We start from the raw sequence: 21,082 nt of genomic DNA, 5'->3' as shown, positions 1-21,082 counted from the left end.
GAAAGATTCCTCACTCAAATAGAGCATCATCATTCCTGTAACAAGAACAATGCCATTTCCTGAAGTTATCCTGAAAGTCAAAGACAAAATTGGGTTACAATCTTGGCCTGGATTTTTGTCAACCATGTGATGTTAACAAAGTCACTCGACCTCCCTAAGACTCAGTTTCTTTTTATGTAAAATTTAAAAACTATAATGAATATAGTTATTTAAAAAACTGTTATGTAACAGTTAAAATATTAACCCTCTTCAAGCCAGGCACAGTAATCCCAGCATTTGAGAATACTAGAGGGAGACCTTGTCTGAGAAATCAAAACCATAAAAAGGAAAAAATTAACACTCTGGTGTAGTTTCATGAACACCGGGGTTTTGTCTGATGCCCTTACTAATGTATTCAAAGTACTCACTAGAATACCTGGTACAAAGTTGGCATCAAATTAGTATTTTTGAAGAAGGAATTAATTTGTTTTTTGATTGATTTTGAAATTATTTAAATTGCATAATAAATAAAAACACAAAGGTGACATTTGGAAAATGTCTGTATTAACAAATATGGGCCAGAAAGACTTCATGAAGGCCATATGATGGCAACATACCTAATTGTTTTGAATGAGAAAAATCAATCAGAGTAGAAAAATCTTGAAATATAAATGAAACTCTTAGTGTTATGCATTCTATTCATTTCATATTTTTAAAATAAACATTGCCTTTAGTAAGATTCTGGAAATAGCTTTATGTGACAAGATATAACATACCAGATCTGTCACTCCACTTGTTTATTGGTCTGAGCTTCAATATGAAGCTGTTTTAAAAAAAATCAAAACCTGCTTTTTACATGTTGAATAGCTGGGCCAGTGTGCCACTAAACACAGAAATGAACTTGAGGCAGCGAGAGTAAAGAGTTAGCAAAGAGTAAAGAGTTACATTGCCAGCCGAAACAACATTCATGCCAAAAAATACAGTAAACATCGGTTACATAAAATTTTCCTGACTAGTTAGAATTGAACAGTATAAAACATGCATTTTAGAATTTTTAGGTATTATGTCCAATAAGGACCAGTGTCTATATGAAATAATTTTTCTCTAAAGCCAAAGACTAGTCAAAGTTAATTCATCCTGAAGCTAAAAAAAAAAAAAAAAAAAAAAAAAAAAATCAGTTACCATAGATGTGGAGGTAAACCCAGAGCTTTGAGGGCCTCCTCATGCTACAGAGGGCTGTGTGGTTCATCCAAAGCAGGTTATGATGAAGTCCAAGGATGTCATTAAGCTCAGTGAAGGACAAGACTGCTGATACCCAGAGACATTCCCCAGAAGCATGGCTATTAGGTCCACAAAAGTAGGATGTATCAGAATCCAAGGCACACTACTCTGCTAAAGCGATGCCAAACCACCCCTGCCTCCACCCTGAAAGCCCCTTCCTGAGGTAAATAAAAGTATGCAAGGGGGCAAAAATTGAAATCCACTTATCCACAGAAGAAGGATTTCAAAATATTAATGTAATACTATTATGGCTTGTGTTCAGATGTGCCCCAGAGCTTCAGGTAGGGCTTTTCGAGAAGTAGCCGAATCTGGAGTGTGTGACTCTGGAACTGATTCATCATGGTGCAGTGCTAGGCCCGAGGGCACTAGGATTCAGGGTGTGAGTGCTACCCACCCATAATAGTCTGGGCAAATAAAAGGGGCTGGGAGACACTGTTATTCCCTGGTTGCTTTGCTATTCTCTGTCTGCCATGGACTGATTCCCCTATGCCAGTAAAACCTCTGTAAAATGTAAGCCAAATAAACCTTTCCTGGGTGTTTTGTCTTAGCAATGAGAAAAGTAATTAAAACAAGTATCTACTTGACAATATTAACTAGTCATCTGGTCATTTCTAACTATACCTTAGAGAGAGATGTTGCCAGATTCAACTTCTGCTGGTTTACCATTAGATCCTTCTGGTTAAAAATATCAGCTTTATTTCCACACATCTTAACCACTAGTATGACTGCAATGTGTTAGCTGCCAGAGTTCTTAAGCACTGGAGGAGAAAAACGTAGATTTGCAAGCAGCAGGCAATAATCAGAGCCCTTTCACAGAGCGACATCTAAGAGGTCACTGAATAGTCCAAAAATAATTCTAAAAACCCATGCATTTCAGTGAATATGTCATGATTTTCACAGTTGAAATTTCCTTAGATACTGCACTTTCTTCATAAGGGGATCCTGGTTTATGTTAATGTTAAGGTGAGTCAGGACTTGACTAGCAGCCTTCTTTTTCTTCTTACTGTGTTTCTTATACTCTTGGTTATTGCTTTTTTCTTAGCGTTTCTCATTCTTCACTGTTTTTCTTCTTCTTTTTGCTTGCATGTCTTCAATATATTCTGATTCTGACAAAGACTAAGAAGACAAAGGTTTATCTTCTGGGTTCCCACCCCCCCGTCTCTCTCTTCTCTCTCTCTCTCTCTCCCTCCCTCTCTCTCTCTCTCTCTCTCTCTCTCTCTCTCCTAAGTCCTTTAATGTTCTTTCTCTCTTCTCTCTCTCTCTCTCTCTCTCTCTCTCTCTCTCTCTCTCTCTCTCTCTCTCTCTCCTAAGTCCTTTAATGTTCTTTTCTTTCTCAATTGCATCCTTGGGTTTCCTTTTCTTTAAACTATCCTTACTGTGTGATTCAGTTTCTAACTTCAGAAGATTTATGTTAACGATTCTTTCTCTTTTTCACTTGCCTCTTTTCCTCCTCTTCAGTCTGAAAATCCTGCCAGATATCTTTCTGCATCCTCTATTTTTTGATGAGTTCTCATTTCCACTTAATAATTTTTCTCTGTGCTTTTCTAGTTCTTGCTTCCAATTCTCATTCATATTTTCTTCAAATTCAGCCAAAGCCTTAAAGCTTTTCTTTTTCTTTTGTGCTTGCTCTTTCACTCCTCCTACCCAATTTTCCCATTTCCCCATGGTGCTAGACAGAGTCTTTGAGAGAGCCGGCCCCATTTCAATTTGAAAATGTGCTTAGGAAAGAAATTCACATAAAAACAAAATTATTTTTCACCAGGAGATAGGAATTTGAAAAATTATTTTTAATGCAATCCCAAATTTTCTACTTGAAGTATAACTTTCCTAACCTAATACTTTTTCTTAACCTTCAATGGTACATTAGCTCTATAAGAGACCTCCTTTGCAGGGGATGGATAAAGGAGAGAAGCAACCCTCAAGGTATACATAAAAACCCCATTAGAGGCAGTTAAAACAATCTCAGTCTACGCAAAACAAGATTCAGTTCATGCCTTAAATCTGAATCGACACTATCAGCTCAGTTCATCTGCTGAGGTGTAGATTTACAGTATACATGCATTATTAGCTTTTACAGATCCATGTGTATACATAGGCTCTCCCACATCGACTAGTTACCGAACTTTGTAAAACTAGCATTGCATGCAACATTACAGCAATGTTTTGTTGCACCAACTTTATAAATTTCACAGTGCAATACTTGTTACTTCTCTCAGGCAAACCAAAGGTATATTTCTCAAGGTTTTTGCTGCCTTCTTTAGCAGCATTTGATGGATCTTTTATACATTTGTGGGTAAACATAAACCAGATTGCAAATTATTTTTAAAATCTTAAAGCATGTGCCAAGGTCTTGGTTGAAATTGTGTAGGATAAACTAAATTGCATTCTCTTAACCAATATTAGTGTATTTCCATAAGCATAGTTATATTGAAATAAAGTTGTGAAAAGCAAAAAAATTTGTGAAAAAAAAAAAAAAAAAAAAAAGAATCTCAGTCATGGGGGAAAACAAAGATAAAAAAGAAAATTCTTCCTAGGGCATTGTTCCAGATACTTTGCTAATCATAAAAATCATCTTCTAGGTTTATAGGATAAAATTTCTATTTCACTTTAATTATTCCTTTTTGTACATCTGAAGCTCTGGCCTACATAATTTTTCTTCAACCTTAAATAATTTTAAACATTTCAAGCAGAGACTACTAGTGATGAATGCTCAGTGTTTTCTGAGATAGTCTATCTTTCTCCTTCCTTTCTGAAGACTAATTTTGCTGTATACGGAATCCTAAGGTGGTGTTTATTTTCTTCCAACACATTAAATGATTTACTCTACTACTTTCCTGCTTACATCTTTCAAAAACAAAGCATCCACTGTAATTCTTATTCTTGTTCCTAAGTAAAATGGTTTCTTTTCTTGGGCTTTTCACAAAGATTTCTGTCTTGGATTTTCTTTTCTTTTCTTCTTTTTTTTATTGGTACATTTTAGGTATATGATATGCTGACACTCCTTATTGGGAATTTGTGTCTTTACATGATATATCTTGGTTCTTATTTTTTTCTCCCATATCCCTGACCTTCCTTCAACCCCTCCACCCCTCCCTATTTACAAAGATTTTGCTTTCATTTTTCCCTTTTCTCATATTTAATCCTTTCTTTTATTTACTTTCCCCTACCCTTCCTACTTCCCCTTCCCCTTTGGTCTTTTTCTTCCTATTTCACATTATCTATTTTACATTTTGATCCTTATTTACACTTTCAGTTTCTCACACCAGAGAAACTACTCTACCTTCTACCTCACCCCAGAAAGAATGGCTGGTATCAAGAAATAAATCAATAACAAATGGGGCTGTAGGGAAAAAGGAACACTTCTCCACTGTTGGTGGGAATGTAGAATCGCACAACTACTGTGAAAATCAGTATGGAGATACCTCAAAGGTCTAGGGTTAGAGGTCCCATTTGACCCAGCTATTCCCCTACTGAGTATCTTTTCAAAAAACTTAAAAGAATCATACCACAGTGATATACTCGCACCCATGTTCATAGAAGCACAATTTGTATTAGCTAAAACTTGGAAACAGCTCAATTGCCCATCAACAGGAGACTGGAGATAGAAGTTTTTTTCTTTGTTTTTCTTTTTTTTTAATAAAATGGAGTACTACTCAACCCTAAGGAATGAGAAACTAGAGACATTTACAGCTAAATGAATGCACACTGAGGCCATGCTCTTAAATAAAATAAATAGGACCCAAAAGCACAAAGAATCAACAAGTCGGATCTCATCTTATTAAAAAGCTTTTGCACAGCAAGAGAAACTATCAACAGGGTGAAGAGACAATCCACAATGTGGGAAAAATTTTTACCAACAGTTCCTTAGACAAAAGTCTACTATCTAGAATATATAAAGAATTTTTTGAAAACAGATCTCCCAAATTTAAAGACCCAATCCAAAAATGGACATCTGAAATGAACATTCATTTCTCAAAGCAGAAATAGCAAATAAACATGAAAAAATATTCAACATCACTGGTCATTTGAGAGACGCAAATAAAAGCAATGCTGTCTTGAATTTTGTGTAGTTTGAACACTGTTTAAGTATGTATCATTTTGCTCTTTTTTTCTACTTATTGTTTTCTCATCTTCCTATATCTGTGGTTTGATGTCTGCTCTTTGTTTTTGGAAGCCTTGAACCATTTTTACTTATTCCTTCTGATCCACTTTTTCTGTATTGTCTTCCTGCTATGCTATATTTTTAATACATGTATTTGCTACATTTTTTTTGAAGTTGTCCCATAGTTCTTGGCTGTTCTGTTGTATTTCTTCATTTTTTTTCTCTTTGAATTTTAATTTAGGAAACTTCTACTGATACCTTCAAGGTCACAAATTTGTTCACTCAGTTGTGTCCAGTCAACTGATGAACCCATAAGAAACTGTCCCCATATGTATCACAGTGTTTTTCAGTTTGACTATTTCCTTTTTCCTAGGGTTTCTGTTCCTTTTCTATTACCCACTCTTGTTTTACATTGTCTACGTTTTGGAATGGAGCCCTTCACTTATCAATTGAAATTGTATTAAATTCCCTGCCTGAGAAATCTAAAATCTGTGTCATACCTAAATCTGCTCATGATGTTTGCTTTATTCTTAAGAATGTGTATTTTTTGTCTTTAGGCTTGGGATTTTTTTTGAAATACAGATGTGATATATCATGTAATAGGAAGTGAGGTAAATAGCCTCATTTGAGGTTTGTCAAATAACAAATTCTTATGTAAGGAGAGACTTTATTTGAAAAGATTAGTGCAAAAGGGAGAACATAGAAAATCTGATAAAGGTCTCAAAAGTCAGCCATAATGAAATTTTGTTTCCTAGTATGGAGTAGATAGGGTGATAGATATTGGGTCTGGGGAAGTGAGATTAGACTCTTCAGTTGTTCACGTTAGTAAAATGTGACCAGGAACAGGACTTGGCGATGCCTGGCCTCTTAGCCACTCTATTGTCAGGAGGGATCATCAAGGAGGGGTTGTTATGCATTTCAGGGCTTGTAATGAACTTAGGGTTAAATCCAAATTCAAGACCCTTCAGGAAGGAAGAAGCTTAACTAAGTTTGCTCAGTTTAGGATAACAAGTATTTTGTTTTCATTAATCAGTGGGGTCAAATACTGCAGCTAATTAATCACTTACAACATTAAGAGTGGAAGTTGGGAGGGTCTGTGCCTAGCCTTGTCTTAGATAAACAAAAGAGGTAAGTCTTAGCCTCTTTATGAGGAGGGGTGATTCTTTGCAGCAATCTATTTCCCATAATCCAAAGGGTGGTGAGATTTCTTCAACAGCAATTCTTTTCCAGGATTATAGAACTCAGGTAAAGTTCAATGTTGCCAGGTTTAATGCTAATCTGGCTAGAAATTTGGCATGTGTAATGTTTGCTATAGATCTAGCAGCTAAAATTTCAAATTCTTTCAATATCTGCTATGGTTTCCTCATCCCATGTCCACACCAAAACTCAAGTTCAAATTTGCTTTCCAATGTAACAATGTTGAGAGGTACTGGGGTCTAGCAGGAGGTGCTTGGATAATAAAAGGAGATTAATGCTTATCCATGTGAGTAAGTTATTGCTCTTATAGGACTGAATTAGCTAGTGTATGTGTGGGTTACTGTAAAGCAATGCTGCATTTCTTGCTTGTTACCTACTTCCCCCCGTGCTTTCTGCTTCGAGTTAAAACAGCATGAGACTGTCACCAGAAGCTAAGTAAATGCTACTGCCAAATTCTGTTACTTTGCAATATCTATTAACCATGGACCAAACTGAAACTCTATGAATGATCTTGTCTCAAGTATTTTTCTACAGGAACAGAAAAAGGACTATGACATACCTTTGGTCTTTCCTTTTCTTGTTTCTGAGGTTTGCAAAAAATAGACTCTGTAGTTTGTTGCTCACTCACTTTATATCCACTATTACTGTACTTGAGCATTTTTGATTTGGTAGTAAAGTACCAAAGGAGGTGTAACACGGTTAGCTGATTAAATCCCAGGTTTTAATGTCTCTCTTGGGTTTTGGCCTTCACAACTGTTTCTTAGCTTCATCTACCTGTTGTATGAGACAAGAAGGCTAGAAGAGGTTGGAGTTGAGTCGTTGTCCTTTTCATGACTTTACTGAGGATCTGGTAAAATGATCTCCCAGTTACAGCCAGCCATTGCTATAGATACTTGTGAGGATTTATTGTATGTGTCCCTTTCTTATCCATGGGATGAAATGACATTTGTGCAAACATTATTCTGTTTATGTAAGTGAGGGAGAGAAAAACATTTGAATCAGTAGACAGAATAACGTAGATTACTCTCCTTATAGTGGCTTTATTTAAATAGTTGAAGCCTTGAAGAGAACAAAGAGGACAGGCAAGAGGGGATGCCTCCTGCCTGACTGCCTTCAAACTGGGATATGAGTCTTTTTCTACCTTTGGCCTTGAGCAGAAACACCAGCTTTTTCTGGACTTAAATCTTGCAGCCTGTACTTGAAAGTTATACCATCAGCTCTCCTCATTCTGAGCCTTCTACTCAGACTGAAACAGCACAATTAGATCCTAGATTATTGCCTAAAGATCTCGATATTTTCAGCTCACAATTTCATAAACCAAGTCCTTATAATAAATGTACATATAGACACCCTTTCAGCTCTTTTCTCTTGAGAAATCTAACACAAGAAGGATCTGGGCTGTTTTGAGGTGGGCGTGCTGCTCTTCAACACATGGTATAATGGATTAGTCTTGACTCTTGGACTTACTAAAGGTAAAACCCACAGAGTGTGGAGATTTCCCTTATACTGCCACGTGGAGGAGTTTCTGACTCTCACCTAGACCATAGCTCAGGCGTGAATCTACTTTTGCCCGATTCTCATGAGCATTAAGTTTTGTGATGGGTCCAAAGAAAGTATTTTCTTTCCATTTGTTCAGCTTTTTCTCTTGCTTTGAGGATGGGAATTATGACTTTCAAGTTATTCACATGTCAAAACTGAAACCTGAACACCTCAATGTCACTTTTTATGATTAAGACTCACTTTAGCTTGAATTCTAGAAAATCAAATGTACCAATTCAAATTTATTCTACTTTCATATTTGTTTCACTTGTGTCTGGGTATGATTTGTGGTTTTCCCTGATATGGATATTCAGAAAATATTGATTTACACAATTAAAAGTTGAAGGGAATTGCAATTTTCTTCATTTGGAGATAAAATGAACACTTAGATCTCACATAATGTTGTTGATAGAATATTTTCCTTCTTGCATACACCTGTGATTTTTTTAAAGCTTACACATGCATGGAAAGTTACTTATTAAAAAAATTAAAATTCAACAGCTCATCATTTCATACTGATGTTTAAGATACGGTATTTAACTGTAGAAAATGTTCTTAAAATATCACCAACAATTGTATACAGAATTGAAATTGCTAAAAGTAAATACTATTTAAAAGAGTATGCAGCTTAATAACCCAACATCTTTGAGAAGAATCACAGCCATAACTCTTTATAACAGTATTAAGAAAATAAGATCCATGGAACTGGAGATAACATGACTGATTTTGTCTAACAAGAATCATATTTAAACTGTAAAATAAAGTACTACACATTTTTGTGTAGGTGTAAATTAGATGTGTAGAAGTGGCATCTCTGTGAACTTTTTCCTGAGACTTGAGGCTTATCACTCTTTGGATATCAGTTGTAACCAATGATTCCAATTTCTTAATTTAAAAGAATAAGCACAGCAATAGCTTTGAACATGCAAAAAGAAAAACAGAAAAAGTAACATTATGAAAGGTAAAATGAGATAAGCTTCAAAAGAAAGCCTGGAAACACTACCAAAATTATGTGATGTACAATATCCAGACGGTTTTGGCTGGAAGTGGCCAAAAACTCCACTCTTAAACCACCTTGAAATATGTTTTGTAAATTATGCTATCTCACTGAAGTAGACTTTTCACATGGTTTTATGAGGATTCTTGTCCTAATTAATTCAGTATTCTTTCCAATGTTGGCTTCATCTTCATATTATTTTGCATCATTTTTATCACACGTTTATGACAGCTCCTATTATGTGTCAATCTGACTGAACCAAAGGGTAACTCTAGGGACATTTGATAAAAGATTTTGGGTGTTTCTGGGAGACTATTTCTGGATAATATTAACATTTATATTGATAGACTGAGTAAAGCAGGTTACCATAGCTCATGTGGTGAGACTCACACACTAAATTGAAACCCTGAATAGAACATAAAGCTTGACTACCTTCAGTGGAGCGATTAGTCTTTTTCTATCTTCAGATACAAACTGAGAGTTCCAGAATCTTGAGCTTCCTGACTTTCAGATTGAAAGTGCACCACTGGCTTTCCTTGGTCTTCCCCCTTACCAAATGCCAATGTGGGGACTTCTTGGTCTCCAGATTCATGTGAACCAATTATGTATTATAAACACACACACACACACACACACACACACACACACACCACAAATATACACCACAAATATACACATCCTGTTGATTCTCTTTTCTCTGAAAAAGTCTGCTTCATACAATGGTTGTGGTCAGTGACTGATCCTGTATTGTTCTTTGTTCATGATAAGGAGATAAAATATTCTACTTCCCACAACTACAAATAACATATTTAAATTTATCTATGATTGTATTACAACAGCTCTCTCCAGCAGGTGATTCCATGAGCTAATTGTTTTATGTTTTGGCAAGTGCCTATCCTGGTGGAAAGTAGGGTGTGATTACCCTAACCCTCTTGGTTCAGTGTTCCTAATTGGGGGGTGCTATTGGCCAATCTTGGTACCATTTTTACCATTCTCCTTGCATTTTCAGAACGACTCAGACATCATATTAATTTACCTGTAATTTCAATCCTCTTTTGGGGGGGCTTTGCTGAAATGACCTTGATGAAGGCCATCACTTAATCACTTCTGAAGGAAAGCATTTCTTTTTCATCCCCTTTATCGCTCTTTGCATGTTATATAATTCCTGTTTTTTCTGTCAGTACTTATCTTCCGTATTTCTTCACAGCAATGTAAGCCCCATGAGGTTGTAACTTATGTCTCTTTGTTTCCTGATGTCTCCGACATATTCAAAATTTACCCAAAATCCAGCAGAGATGTAATTAATAACTATTAAGTGAGTAATATGTATTCCAACATATATTCCCATTCATTTTCACTGGCAAGTAACAGGTCCAAACATACCAGAAGAGACTTCATTTTATAGCAAGAGACAATTCTCTGATCACAAGTTCTGCAAGTATCCAATATCAAATAAAGAGAGACATTCCTTTTATAAGAAGGAATAAGAATAGCTAGCAGAAACTTTATGAGGGTTATCTTAGTCCATTCTGTGCTGCTATAAAAGAATATGTGACTTTTGGTAAGTTTTTATGAACAGAAATTTATTGACTCACAGTTGGAGGCTGGTGAGTGTCATATCAAGGCATTAGCATCTATAGATGCCTTGTACATATGGCCGAAGACGAAAGAGAAAGAGAGATTGAGCTTATGCAAAAACATCCTTTTATTAAGGCATTAAACTCATCCATGAGACTGCAGCCTTTCTGGACTAATCACCTCTTAGAGGTCTTGCCAATAAATATTGTTGTAATAGCAATTAAATTTTCACCTCAGTTTCGCAGGCAACAAAAATTCAAATGATAGCAGGAAGGAAGCAGTGTGAATGAGCAGATAGCACGATCAGGGTAAATTTACTAGGAAATGTTTCTCTGCCGTCAGCCTTTGTAAATAAAGAGAAGAGAGGTTGAAGGGACGGGAAGTGATTAGGGCAAAAAAGAAGAATCAAGATATATCATGTACAGGCGCAAATTCACTATGATGAATGTGATAACTATGTACTTCTAAAATGTACCAATAAAATAAATTTACAAAAAAGAATATGGTGCTAAAGGAAGACTATAATCTCCTCTAAAGGATGAGATATTTGCCTTTATATTTGTAAGTAAAATATACTTACAGTAGATATTCTGGATTGTTTAGTGCTTTGAAAATTCAAACCACATGTGTGGTTATAGAGTTTTGAAGGTAAGAAAAGAGAATAGTTTTACTAAAAATTTGAAAAAGGGAAATGAGACTACCTAAATAGTAGGAGCCAGGTGTGGAATAATTTTCCCTTTACTTTAATTTTGTTTTAATGTATATATGGGCTTGTTTGATGTAGGTGTTATAAAATTCAATTAAGAATAAGGAAGTATTCAGATGGAGGTTTATTCAAGATTAAGAATGCTGGTTCTAGAGAACTGAGTCTAACTTCTGGATGGTAGAGTGGTTTGGATGGAAGTATACTGTTGATATGAATCCCCAATTTAAAAACACTGGCACTAGGCATAATGGCAAATGCCTGCAATAGCAGCAGTCTAGGAGGGTGAGGGAAGAGGGTCACAAATGTGAGTCCACCTGTTCAGGCAAGCTAGAGATATCATGCCAAAATATAAAATAAAAGGGGTGGGGAATATAATTCAGTGAAAAGGCCCAAGTACAATACCTGATACAGAAAAACAAACACAAACAACCCACAAACACTGGCACTGAATGCACTGAATTCAAATGAAACAAACAAATTTATAATCAAATTAATATTTAAAACACAAACTGAAGTTGTGACTCTTGACATTGTTATTCTATATCAAGCAATGAAATGTCAAAACTCTAATAAATAGTAATGCATCAGGAACAGCAAGGTTATAGATAAGTATATAACAACATATATAACCTCCAAATGTTTATATTAGTAATATTTGAACCGTATAAAATTAGCACGAAGGCAGTTAGCTATTTTTCTGATTTGACAGTATTTCTCATGGAATTCATAAATAGAGCATTCTGTTTGTTCCTCTCTTTTTATACAGTGGAAGGAAAATTCCTCTACAATTTTCAAGCATCACTCTGAGAATACTAAAGGATAATTTTAGATGCAAAAGATATCATTTAGGATTTGAATTGTAGAATAGAAAAATGTCAAAAGATGTCAAGAAGTTTAAATAATTGATGAAATAGTATACTGGATGAAAAACTTCATGTGTACCGATTTAACATGGGTGAGAATAAAATATTTTAAAAGTTTTAAAAAAGAGATATCTTTGCTGCAACAATATGAAGTATGATCAAAATATATGCTGGATTTTTTAATTCTAAAATTTATTATGATAAAATATAAATTGCCATTAACCTCCCTCAAAATACTACCTTTCACTTTGAACATATTCATCCCATGATTCTAGCCCCCTTTCTAAAGCAGCTCTGGAAGTCTTTTTATTCTTTTATCATGTACAATAAAAAATATATGTATACAGTGAATACTGCTGCTGTTGAGTGCTATTCAGTGAAAAGGCAGACTTGTAGAAACATTACAGTGTGTCCTCATCCACCTCATTCACCAGATCTGTCATCATATGACTTCTGGCCCTTCCCCAAGGTAAAAATGATTATGAAATATAAATGTTTCACATCAATTCAGGACATTGAGTCAGCCAACACAGGACAACTAAAGACACTCACAAAAGAGGACTTCAGGAACTGCTTCTAAAAGCGTGAAAGTGAGGGGTTCAGTGTGGCAGAAATGAAAGGAAGCATTTTGAGGGGATTGTTGGTAACGTGTAGTTTAGCTATATTTTTAAATTAAATGTTCCCTCGTTTTCAATCATATCATGTAAAAATACCATAAACTTGTGGCTTATAAAACATTTATTTCTCCAAGTCCTGAAGGCTGGAAAATTCAAGATCAAATCTCAAATGTGCCCACTATCTGGTGAGAGCTTGCAGAAATCTGCCATCTTCATCTATTCTACAGTGGGTGAGGAGTGGAAACATGGGGGAGATCAAGTGGGTCTTGGGTCTCTTCTTATAATGACGCTAATCCTATAAAAGCTCTCATCTCCAAATACTACAACATTAAATAATAATGTCTTAATGTACATATTTTGTAGAGACACATCATTATGTCCTTACTAAGACATAATTGATTATAAAAATCTTACAATTTTTGTAAAGTGAAAAGACTGGTTTCTTTCTTAATGTTCATCATACAATCAACTAAATACTATAGAATATTGTCTTTTTTGTCAGACTGCTTGGAAGGCAAAGAAAAATATTTTATAATTTCTTATTAAAACCAGACTGATAATCCAAGAGCTTTCAGAGAAAAACTTCTGAAGAAAAAATTCTAGTTTTACACGAATATAACATTTTATATTATTGTCCTTACTTAAAGAATGTATGTCCTATCACACGTTAAATGGCTTTGAACACAACAAATGAAACTCCCCTTTACAACTTTTTATATTCACTTATGTACTGTAATATAATCTCCTCCATTTTGAAACTACTAGTCATTTTACTTTAGAGTAAATTTAGTATTTCTGTAATAAAAATGTCTCACATATATATTTGCTCAACTGGGGCAGGGGATTTAGCTCAGCAGTTCGGTGGCCTGCCTTTCAAGTGCAAGGACCTGAGTTCAATCTCCAGTACCAAAACAAAAACAAAACACACAAACATATTTGCTCAACTATGATGACATTGCTTCTAGTAGAGTTTTATTCATATGTATCGATTACACTTCATAGTAACTTTTCTTTTACACAGAAAACTGAAAAATGGATGCTTTTAAAGCACAATACAAAAGTATCTTATACTAAAATAGCAGAGTTCAAAAGTATACATCTGTCAGATTTTATAAGCATACATATCTTGTGGTTGGAACAAAGTACCTGATATCCACAACTTAAAAAAGGAGAGACATATTTTGGTTTGCAATGTTAGTCCATGATCAGGTGGCTCTAAGGTAAAAACAGGATGATAGAGGGAAATGGTTGAGGGAAAGATGTGCAATCCATAGCAGTCAAGAAGCAGAGGGAAAAGGGAGGTAATGGGAAGAAAAAATACAGGCTTCTAGGTCACACTCCCACTGACTCATCTCCAACCAGGCCCCACCCTCTGACAACAAGTCAGCAATGAACTCCTCTTTAATAAATCAACTAGGAAAAAAAGGGCTAAATGTGTAGGGAAAGTGGGAAGGGTAGGGGAAGGGGAATAAGCGAAAATAAAAAAATGTGAGAAAATGAAAAAATGGAATTAAAGTGTTTGTAAATGGCGAGGTGAGGAGGGGGTGAAGGGAGGGTAGGGACAAGGGGAAAAATGAGAACCAAGATCGGTCATGTAAAGGTACAAGATCCCAGTAATGAATGTAACTGTACTGTATACCTAGAATGTACCAATAAACTCAATAAAAAAAAATCAACTAGGAACTCATTAGTTGACTAATCTACAGATGAGTATAGCACCCCCGTGATCTCATCACCTTCCAAACACATAAAACATGCAAGGCACATTTTATGTATAAACTATAAAGTTTTTCCCCTGTACACCAAAAGACTCATATCCATCTCTTTATGCAAAAATGTATTCAGTTCATCTTTAAGAGTTGTCAAATTCTAAACAGCTACAGAATTGCTGAAAACTCCATCTCCCAAGGTTACTCTGAGACTCAGGACAAACTCTTAGTTGAGATCCCCAGGTAAAATAAAAAAGAAAGTTAAATACTTCCAAGATATGATGACACAGAGTTGGGGGAAGCTCTTGCTCAGGAGTGAGGGAATGATTTTCCGCTCCAAGTTCCACTCCAAAACCAAAATTTCTTTGGTCAGTAGAATCAAGGTAACTTCTTAGTGTCCCCAGATGTGATGGGCACTGATTTGAGAAATAAACTCATGGAAGGATTCCTGAAGTCATGATCAGAAGTATTCAAAGGATTTTCAAAGTGCAAATTAATTACTTGGGATAAAATGAGACCATAAGTGTAAAGCTGAGTCACAGCACTCTAAAACCGTTAAGTAAAACAATCTGGATTTAGGTAACGAGAGTTTTTTAGGTCAAAGTATGTTATGTACATGTATGTAAATAAGGTAGTGAAACCCATTATTTTGTATAGTCAATATGTAGTAATAAAAAAGACTGATGGAAAGAATGATTACTCTAACCCCAAGATCTGCAAGTGTCTCAAAATGGAACAAAAACCTTTTTATTTACTTAATAGAAGGAAGAAATGTGAAGGAAAGTGTGGGATGAACAGGCAGTATCATGGGGCAGTTTAAACAGAAAATGTTTCTCTCTTTGGACAGCCAGGAATGAGCTGGATCTTAACGCCTTCTTGAATTTAAAGTGAACCAATATTTAGGGATCTGGAGGGAGGAGAGAGGTGTGGCCAAAGTTTGGTTGAGACAGTGGGTAACTGATGAGTGAGTACTTGGCCATTACCATTTTGGGTAACTCTGAGTTCCCAATTTGCCTCTCTCTTGAGGTTAGTGTTCTTCAGTATTCTTGAGAATAATAAAGATAATATATTTTACTGTAGATTGGAAAGCCAAAGCCTCAGGAAAGCCAAGTTTGCAGGGTAACCACAACCTCAACTTTTCAGACTTCAACATTCTCTGGGCAAACTTCGATGAGATCCTCAATTTTTCCATCTATCACAGGCAGGTTTTGTCGGGACTATGCTTGCTGCTATCCTAGAATAACTTCCCAACCATCATTAATATATTAAATTAGTTGAAGACATCTCACAAATGTTTCCCTGAGATAATCTCAACTTCCCAGGCAGATACTGTCACTGAAATTGCAGATAAAAATGATGAATCACTTCCTAACAAGATGAGATCATAGTGTCATAAACTTTTATCTCAGAGATCAAATGGCCCCTTTCCATATGTGTTGAATGAGACTACTGTAATCACTGTCCCCACAGGAAATGGCCACTCCCTCACTCCATAGGTCTCATATTCCTAAAAGAAATTGAATATAGTTCAGCATGCAAAGTGAAAAGTTTTTGGATAAAATGGTGCTGCTCAATACTTTGAATATAATCACTGACTATACAAGGAGAAAAAACAAATTTTTTTCAGAGGAAATCGGCAAAAGTTGCCACCCTTGTCTACAAGTTTCAGGGCCGTTTGGCATCTGTTTTAGTTACTTCACTCATTTCTGAGACAAAATAACTGACACCCAAAATTAAAGGAGGAAAGGTTTTAAAATTTTTTTTTAAGGAGGAAAGATTTAGTTTGGCTCACAGTGTGTAGAGGTTACAGTTCATAATTGTCTGGCTCCAAGACAGAGTGAGATGGCAGGTGGTATTGCAGAGAAGAAACAGTTCACGGCAGCCAGAAAGTAGCAAAGCAACAAAGTAAGGAAGAAGCAAGTCCAAGTGACCCTAGCAGCTTCTTTCTGTCCCTTTTATATTCCATCTAGGCTCCTTGGTGTAGGGCAATTGCCAAACCAATCAGTCTATTGATTTAGTAACAACACACCCTTACTCCCAGCATCACACATTATAGATCCAGCCACCTCTGAAAAAATCCCTTACCTATGACTGCATGAGGTTTTGGGCGGACATCTACACATTCTGGCCCTGGCCCCCTAAAGACTCATGTGCATCTCATTATGCAAAAAGCATTTAGTCCATCTCTAAAAGTTCCCAAAGTTCTAATAGTTACAGCATTGCTGGAAAGTCTAAGTTCAAAGTCTTCTCTGATATTTAAGGCAAACTCTTAGCTGCAAGCACCTGCACAAATGAAAACAAAGTTCACTTTCAACATTCAATGGTACAAGACAGACATTTCCATTCCAAAAGGCACAAATAGGGAGATAGAAAGGAACTGGACCAAAGAAAGTCCCAACTCCAGCTGGGCAAACATTAAATCTTGTAGTTCTATGCCCAGCATCTGAGGCGATCTGTAGCAAGATGTAAACTCCAAAGGGCCTGGGTGGTTCCACCCCTAAGGAACTTCTCGGGGTTGTAGCTCCCATGGCTTCTCTCAGTGCCTGGCTCTGCTCCCTCCATGCTTTCCTTGATCAATCCATGCTCCTGGCTTCTCCAAAGTTCTGGAGTCTCCACTGTACCTTTGGCTTTACACTCACAGCTTCACAACTTCACTTAGGGGCACCATTCCTGGCCTACCAGGCCTTCTTCTGAAATCTTGTTGGAAGCCTTCCTGACTCCACAACTCTTGCATTTTGCATGCACCTAGCACCAGTACCATGTAGATGATGGTCTGCTGTCATCCTTAGCAGTAGCCTTCTCTCTCAGCTGCAGGGGTCCAGTGCCTATAAATCAACTTCACATAAACACCTTTCTTAGACCACTGCCATCCTGGAACATGGTGCTCTGGGGCTGTCTTCTCAAAGCAAATATTTTGCTTTTGCAGTTTTGAGGCAACAAAGTGTAGAGTCCTACTGGTTATTGTGATATCCTCAAGCAATCTTTTCCATTGTCAGATAGCTTCTCAGCAACTAATTTCTCTTCTCTTCCATCTTTGCAGGCTGCAACTTTACTGGGGCTTCCTTTCTAGCCAAACTCACAATGTGTTTAAATCATCCTGATGGGCTCTTTGCTCCTCATTCTCAATATAAATCTGGCTAAAAGCCCCCAATCATAGCCATGCCACCTCCTTGACATTAGACTGCCTTGAAATTTCTTCTTCAAGATTAATTAGTGTGCCGCCCTTAATTTCAGTCTCGGGAATGTCTTTGGACAAGAGCTGAATGCAGACAAACTTTCTGCCAAGGCATAACACACATTGTTTGGAGTACAGCAGCCAATGCAGTCCTTCCCAGCAAAAATCTCCAAAGCCTGGTCTTTACTGGCACCATTTCTATCTGCATTCTGGTCTTCTGGGCTCTGACCGGAATTGCTCATCAAGTACAGCCTCAGGCATTCCAGCTCTGCTTTTTTGGCCAGCATCTCCAAACCTTTCCTAACTTGTTCCCATCCCACGTGCCAGCTCCAAAGGTCCTAAAAACACATGGTCAAGTACAGTGACAGCAATGACCTGACTTCTCGTAACAAATTTTGTCTTAGTTACTTTTCTCATTGCTGGAACAAAATACCTGACATCCAAAGTTAAAGGAGGAAAGCTTTGTTTAGCTTAAAATTCATAGTGGTTAAAGTTCACAGTTGGCTGGCTCTAAGGCAGGCTGGCATGGCAGAAAGATATTTTAGAGGAGAAAAAATTCATGGTAGGCAGAAGGCAGAAGCTACAAGGGGCCTCAGTAGCTTCTTTCTGCCCACTTTACATTCTATCTATGCTCCTGGGATTATGGAGGTGCCAAATCAATCAGTAGATTGATTTAGTAATCATGCACCCTTAATTCCAGCACATTGTTGATCCAGCAACCTCTGCAAAAGTCCCACCTATGATGGCATGAGGCTTTAGGGGGACATCTAGACACAAGCCACAATAGCAGGCCTCTTCTATTTCACCAACATGGCTCTGTCTGTTGTCTTTTCTTTTTCATTTCTGACTGAAAAATTTGACATTCATAAATGAGCCTCAAGCTTGATATATTCAATGAAATAGTGTTTATTAACTGTCAGATCCTTGTCTATTGCCTGGCAAGGAAGAACTACATTACCTTAGAGACTCTCCAATGGAAGTATCAATATCCCAAGCTCAAAGAAGAGGGTCATTTCCATGAGTACCATGCACTTAGGGGAATGACTTCTGGCATTGTCTTCATGGAGGTTATTTTGTCTGTTCTTGGGCTGGTCTCATTGAAAGACTGTGGAGCAGGAGCGTTTCTGATACACTGGTGAAGGAAGCATTGCTTCTTCTGCATGGAAGTGCATCTGAGGCTAGGGTGTCTCCACCCTACGTGACTCTAATACTGGAGCTAAATTGAGGACAAGGAACCCTAGCCCCGCTCTTAGAGCCTGCCTCCCCTCAATGGACTCAGACTGAGTAAATGCTATTGCATCTTGTAGATTTTCTCCTGGCCCTAAACTCCCACTTCCAAACCCTAAAGCCCTCAAAGATGGCCTCTGTTTAGGTCACCACTGTCTGGACGCCTGTATGCAAATATTGGGATATTCACGATCTGGAGCTCAATATTCTAACAGCCAAGGCAAACAGACATGGGAGAGCTGCAGGCATAGGAAGCAGAAGTGTGAAAGCTTGGGAGTGTGAGTGAGTCGGGAGCCTTAGGGAAACCCGGTGCCTGTGGGGACTAGAATGTGGGAGGGTGAGTCACACCTGGAATAGTGACCAAAGCAGCTCGACCTTCCTTCAAGCACACTACAGGTCATGGAGAATTGGGAACAGAAGAACAGAGAAGGGCTGAGGATTTAGTTCAGTGTTTCCACGGCCTGCCTTGCAAGCCAAAGGTCCCAAGTTCGATCCCCTGTCCAAAAAAAGAACGGAAGAGAAACAGTCAGGATTAGGATTTTAAAAGCTTCCCAGAGGTTACACAGGAATAGAGTAAGGGAATCCAGAAGTGAGGAGGGTGCAGGCAGAGATACTGAGGTAAGAGGTTAGGGCTGGTGCGAATTAGAGAAACTGGCCAGAATGTGTCAAACATCATAAAAACCCAGAAGATATGTACAGAACACGGGACCCAAACTGACTCCTAGGCTAATAAGCACTGAACATGGAACCAATCAGAAAGTGGTATTTCCAATCTCTCATTTGAATCTGGTGTTGTTTGTAGGACCACCCAGAGAGGTGCTATTTTCAATCCTTCATCTGCCAGGAAGTAAGTGAATCTTTCCATAGGACAGTTTAAATTTGGCACCAGGCTGAGTGAGTGGTTCATAGGAAAACTATCCCAGCACTTTCTTTGTATGGAGGAGAGCAAATCCAGGAATTTCAGATACAGAAGACCCTTTGCCATTATACTCAGGGTCCTAGCAAGACTTCACCAGCCTACTCTCACTGTGTACAGTGTCCCTCTTTTCCGACCTCAGTAAATGTACACGTCCACTGCCCTTTCTGTGTGTCTTGTCCAGTTCTTTGTTCAGGACACCAACAACCAGGAAGGAAACCATGAGCCAGCCCCTCCAATCAGTGGCATTTCCAATGGGCAGGATGCTGCAGTGGATTCCAAGAGACTTAAGACAGGAGAGAGGATATCCAGACGGTGGTGATAGCAGTAGAGAGAGCTGAAGTAATGTTTCTGCATCAACTTTAAGGGTGGAACCTTCAGGATTCTCTACTGCATCAGAGGAATCTGTGGACAAAATGCAAGGAATGAAGGAACAGCCTGAATTCGTTTACTTCTTTTTGTGTTTTGGCTGAATACCTGGGAAAATGGAGGTGAGGGAAGTCAGAGGTCGAAATTTGGATCTGGTGATTATGAAGTGTCCTTGAGTGTGAAGTGTGCAAGAGAGTGAGTGACAAGCAACTGAACAAGCCAGCTCACAGTAGAAGAGATACCATTTGAAATTATGGACTGAAATCGTGTCAACTCTACAGTACCAGGAGGGGTCTAGGCCAGGGATGGAGAACGTATGGCATGCATGCTAAAGTCGGCTGTTTATTATCACTGAAAGTTCTAAAAGGTTCACCATCACTCATCTTGGCCAAGGTGGCCAAGAGACATTAGTTCCCCGTGTCTTGTAACCTTGACCTGGGGAAAGGAACACCCTATCTCCTACATGTGGGCTTCGGAGGACCTGGTGTCCACTACCTGTGAGGAAGAAGAGTCAGCTATGCTAGTGGAACAGCCAGGTCCAGATCAGAACAGGGGAGCTTGGGGTCCTTGAGCCCTCGGCAGGAGGGATGATCTCATGCTATAATGATGGCCAGAGCAAGGTCGCCTTTGTTACCAGTACAGCTGACATCTCCCTGGCCTCTACATACCCAGCCCCAGAATTTACATACTTCAGAAATAACTCTTCTTCTTTATTTTTTTTCCTCATTGAGTTTATTGGTACATTTTAGGTATACAGTACAGTTACATTCATTATTGGGATCTTGTACAACTCTTCTTTAAATATTTATCTAACTATATAGTAGAAC

General features: G+C 37.7%; 1 pseudogene; it reads right to left on the bottom strand.

Annotated features, from left to right (window-relative positions):
* Nucleotides 1-2,154: 2,154 nt before the first annotated feature.
* On the bottom strand, nucleotides 2,155-2,925 carry LOC117284776 (annotated as a pseudogene).
* Between the last annotated feature and the right edge of the window lie 18,157 nt (nucleotides 2,926-21,082).

This window comes from Fukomys damarensis, unplaced genomic scaffold, assembly GCF_012274545.1.
Source record: "Fukomys damarensis isolate Sample0158 unplaced genomic scaffold, DMR_v1.0_HiC HiC_scaffold_39, whole genome shotgun sequence".
NCBI classification, from domain to species: domain Eukaryota; kingdom Metazoa; phylum Chordata; class Mammalia; order Rodentia; family Bathyergidae; genus Fukomys; species Fukomys damarensis.
The sequence above is the reverse complement of the archived record's forward strand: the minus strand, read 5'-3'. Positions and strand labels throughout refer to the sequence as shown.